The following is a 5,525-nucleotide window of genomic DNA, read 5'->3' as shown; positions in this document are numbered from 1 at the left end:
TTTGAAACTAAATTTTGGGAAAGTGATGTGTCATTTCTGGATGAGTCATGTTAATTCATATCAGTTACATATGTTATGGCATATAAAAGCTGCCCCTCGCCTCCCAGGGGGCTGATAGCACAGGGTTCAAACCAAGGGTTCAAAAACAGCACCAAGTAGATATGGAGCAAACGCGTAAACGTGCACGGACAAAGGTTTTAGTGTTCCACATGACTACTCACTGACCTCATAATGAATGGGACTGTATGGGAGAGCAAGACTAACGGTGTTTAATGCAGTGACAGTTTCTTGGTATATCAGAAGATAGATAGATAGATAGATAGATAGATAGATAGATAGATAGATAGCGCTAAAGACAAATATGCAGGCATAAACCAGAGCATATGTTAACCTATTGATGATGTTTACACTATGTTGAGATATTTTAGTATAGGCCAACTGATAGACCAATAGAGTCATGTTGCAAGCAAGGCCAAAAATACTGGACTCTGCTCTTGCATGTGTCTGCTGCATGCCACCTAAGAACGTTGAAATAACAATTAGACGGTTAGAAAATAAGAGATGATTGATGGAGGAGAAAAAAAAAACCCTTGAGTAACCAAGAGAGGAAACACAAACCTGTGTCGGGGTCAGCCAGACATCATGGAATGTTCATGCTTCAGTAGAGGTTCAATAATGTTTATCTGAGTGCTTTTTAATTTTACATGAGAGACAGGAACTCCTTTAGCCACAGAGGGACTCTTTCTCCTATACCTTTTAACTGAGGAATGTGGTGGCAAATCAAACTCAACTGCCAAGAAAAATCAGAGATCTTATAGAGGAAAGCAACACAAGGAGAGTTTCACTTAAGTTCAACTTTCAACCGGCTGTTGCTTTATATGACAGACAGATTAATTCAGAGAAAGCTCACACCACAGAGAAGCGAGTATACACTGTTTTTCCACACTATTGTTTCATATACATTATTCATTTACCTTTGTACGTTTACAGCTTGTCGTAAATTATTGTTCTGTATCAACTTCCAGTTACATAATCAGAGTAATATTATAACTCACCCATGTCTTTTTCTTCCTGAGAGTTACTGGAAAATGTTGCAACTTCCAAAATGTGTAGTTATTGCTGTATTATATTTGCATGACTGTTTACAATCAATCACACTGTTTACACTGGATCTTCATGTGTTTCCCAATGTACCTCTCGTGTCCAATCAAACACCACTTCAGACTGAACGAATGCCCCTCTCATTGTATTCGGTGCTTTTTTCTCCCCTTTTGCTCTCAATCTCGTCTCCCATTTCTAACTGCGTTCTCCCGAGAGATGATCAATGTTTTGAAATTAAAACAGTGTTTTAATAGCAAGAACTCAACTTGGGCAAGATGTACCACTTTTGGTCCTTTTTTTATGTAGTGTCGGTGATGGGAAGGGAAAAGTCTCGGTATAAACAATTCCTTTTGCCAATGTCTGATGTGATGAAGTGCAGATGGATGGGAACCGTGACTAATTGGCTCTAATTTGAAGTATATATCAGTTTAATTCACTGCAAATTACTGGATTAGCTCCAGTATGCAACATCTTGACTTGTTTATCGCTGTATGTGTTTGTAAAATGGCATGTGCAACTTAAAGGAGCCAAATGATTTTTACCAAATGATTTTATGGTCTATATATCCCCCAGTCTTTAAGAACCTCCGCCGTCTTTGCCTCTCCACCTTTGTTGATGTGCAACAGCAGGTTGTTCCCTAAAGGGGGCAGTACGGTCAAGCTAAACCGGCCAGCATTGTACTCAAACATATCATACCAAACCTCAGCACCAACCTGCTTTGGGTACGGGTGTCAGAGATGAAAACAGAGAAAGATAATAAAATTTTGAAAAAATGAAGAAAAAGGAAAATGTTGCATGTTGGACAAGAGAGATGAAGAGAAACAGATACTGCAGATGTGTTGTAGACACTTCTCCTCTGCAGGTAGCTCTCCGTTTATTTCACCCAACACACTTGCAAAAGCGGGGAGGGAAGGAGAGCGCCTTAACTACCATAAGAAAGCAGCTGCTTTTATTGAAACCTGTTATTGGCGTGCCAAGATTACACTGAACAACAACAACCCTCCTCCCTGGAAGCCAATAAAATGCCGACAACAAACAGTTGGCTTGCCTACAGCTCTGTTAGAAGCCACAGAGGTTGGCCCTAATGATACTTGGTAACTATTACAGACTATTAAACTAAATGAATAAAAGAGGAAAAGAACGAGAGAAAGAGAAGGGGGGAGAGGAGCAAACAGTAATTCCTTAAGATGTTGTTTCCAGACGTAATGTAAGTAGTTGACTCATTGTTGGGCAACCTAAAGAGATGCACCACTTTGGTTTGTGCAAACTGTGGAAGTTGGTTTAGCCGTTGAATGAAAATGTGTGTTTTTGTCTCTGCCCGGACACAGATAAAATAGCAAAAGTGCTCTGCCTGATGTGCTGTTACATCCATCAGCAGCACACACTACAGGCCAGAGAGCTGTTGTATATGCTTGACTGGCTGGGGCATGGCACAGGCCTTACCGTAATATTTTTTACCCCCCAAACGCCTCGTGTCAGTATTCCAGCAAACTCACCACACCTGAGTAACTTTGAGGCAGACGTGATCCGGTCCATGTCTTCTCGTGGGCCTCTATGTGTATCCAGAATGCTGCTAATCCTTTTGTCTTTATGTATGTATTCAGCTGAAAACATTTTGTGACCTCTAGGTGACAGGAGAGGTCAAGCACTGATGAATTTTCACTTAACTGTGAAGTACTAGAAAAACATACCACAAACGCTACGACAGAATTCAAGAATACATTTTTGCAGGTTCAATTTGTGGCTATGCCACTGAACAATTTTCCCAAAGAAAAGCTTGGGAGAGGAGGTGAAATCCTGTCTCATTTTTTTTTTCTGAATCAGTCCATCACTTCTTCTTAGCACATAAGCTGCAGAAGAGAAAGTTGTGAGGAAACACAGAGCTACCATCTAGTCCCAAGAAAGCCCTTGTCATCTTTCATCCCACACCTCTGAATTGCCTGCATTTTCTGGGGGCCCATAAATTGGCTCTTATTGTCCCATAAATGGCTCCTTTTGGGGTGGGATTTATAGTGAGGCGTGGCAATGTGTGTGAGTGAGTGTGTGTGTGTGTGCGTTAAAACCCACCTTTTGATGTCCCCTCTGCTTAACAGGCAGACGCGCCTGCCCATATGCTTCACGGTGCCTTTGCCACACACTGCTAGCGTGCAACTCTCTCACACACGCAGGCACATTAAAAGATATTAAACTGCTTTTCTGCTTTCATTCAGAGTCATGGGATGTAACAGCCAAGCAGGGTGGTTCACGTTAAACTGTGCCACTTCCTCAGCTGTAATTAAAGCTGCCCATGCAGGGGGTCTCTCTAAAAGACTTGTTTTGCTACACTCGGATCCTGACCTTTTAAAAAAAGAGAGGATGAGGCCTTTTTTTGTGGAGTAGGTTGAAATATTATAGAATGGAGAATTTCCGGGTGGTGTTGGTAGTTTTTCTGTAGTTCATTCAAAAAATTAAAGTCATGTTAAAGGACCAGTGTGTAGGATTTATGGCACCTAGTAGTGTTACCATTTTGCAACTTTCCCGCTCCTTCCTTGCGTGAAGGAGAAACTATGGCAGCTGCGAAACCCATGACAAACGTGAAAGGCCCTGTTGCCAACTAGCCATTAAAAAATTTGCTCATCGTCTCTCTCTCCACCGAGAGACCATTGTCTCTCAAACCAACTCAGAAAATATTTGTTTCAAGTACCACTATTTTGACAGACGTTAAAATGCAGTATAGACTAACCCTCTTCAACTACGGACAATTTATTCAGGAGTCAGGTTTATTCCTATTAAGAAGATTAATTATTGTTGTTGACTTTATTGTTGAACAGAACAAGTTCAAGAACTGGAGCTCATTTGGTAGAAAAGTGGTACTCCTGATCTGCACTTCTTTTTCTAATATCTCCTCTTTGGAGCCACGATTGCAGTCTCTTTGAAACGTTTTTTATTTTAAATTTTACCTCCACTTACTATCACGCAATAACTTTGAATCACAGTCCTGCAATATCTTAGTTTAATTTCATTCAAACTGCTGTAGATGATTCGATAGGTTTTTAAATCATAGTACCACTACAGGAAGGCTGCAAACCACCAGTGGTACCTGACTAAGAATCCATTTATCCCCTCAGTCTCCCCTCCTTTCTCTCACTCACAAACACCTTCACTCCCTTTTCACCCCGTTCAATCTTTTTCCCCTTTTCTGCTCACTTCTCTCTCTCTCTCTCTCTCTCTCTCTCTCTCTCTTTCAGAGGCAGGCAGATGAGCCAGGTGATAGTGACACAGCCAGCTGTATGCCAGTTACCACAGCGATGACAGCTGCCGGCCCAGGTGCACAGGCAGCTGGGAAGGCGAGGAATGTGTGTGTGTGTGTGTGTGTGTTTATGTGTGAGCCAGAGAAAGAGGGAAAGAGATGTCTGTGACACCGGTATCTGTGTGTATGCATGCTTCTGTGTGTGTGTGACACAGATAGGGGGAAAAGTGACCTGGTTGCTGGTGAGGACACAGGTGTGTTAGCGATGGTGGGAGCGTGGGAGAAGGCCTGGAAACAAGAGGAGACAGAAAAGCGGCCGTGGGGGGATAAACTGACCTTTGACCCTTTTTCATCGTCTGGGCAGTTCCCAAGATCCATCTGCAGCAACTCGGATGTGTCTCAACGTCTAGACGTTTGTCCATCACTCAGTGTCTCAGCAAGCGTAATTGAGTCAAGACATGAATCATAGCAGGAAACACGCAGCGAGCCTAGTTAGTGTTCGGATGACATCAGCTTGTTAAATTGGAGCCTGTCAAATAAAATGAGGTTATGAGATGAACTAGAAAGATAATGAGTGAAATCCTGACCATTCCCACACTGTCGGAATATTTTTTTCTTTGCTATTTCATTGATGATTCGAGTGCTATTGAGTCATCACAGCGAAGCACATTCCTCCTGCGGTGCACCTGTGAGACAAGCACAGTTGATACAACTGCCATCCCTTCAAACAGCCTTTCTTTTTCTCTCCTTTCTTTCCCTCTCTTTCGCACTCTCTGTCTCTTCTGGGAACATTCCAATCTGCTCCTCCTGTGCACCCTCTCCTCTTCGCCTCCTCCCTCCCCCGTTCCCTCTTCTGAGAGCGGGAGGCCGCGGTGCCATCACTCACCACCTGGTGATAACCGGCACAAAGGGGGCCTTGGTGGCCCCGGCTGCGGCCGCTCGAGGTGCACCGCCACTGGGGAGAGAGTGGAGGAAAGTCCCCCACCTCTCCCGATTCCCTCCAGTCCTCCATCGTCCCCACCTCCTCAGATGATGAAAACTCTGTCATTGCGGATTAGGAAGGAGCGGCGTGCGTCGGCGGAGGGAATAACAATAAAAGCTGTGCCGCCGCACCTCTGGATGTCCATCCCTCTTTCAACTTACTCACTATTTGTCACTTTATACCAATTTTGGGATTCCAAATCTTTTCATGCTC

The sequence above is a fragment of the Larimichthys crocea genome, chromosome XVI (genome assembly GCF_000972845.2).
Source record: "Larimichthys crocea isolate SSNF chromosome XVI, L_crocea_2.0, whole genome shotgun sequence".
Taxonomy (NCBI): Eukaryota; Metazoa; Chordata; class Actinopteri; family Sciaenidae; genus Larimichthys; species Larimichthys crocea.
The sequence above is the reverse complement of the archived record's forward strand: the minus strand, read 5'-3'. Positions refer to the sequence as shown.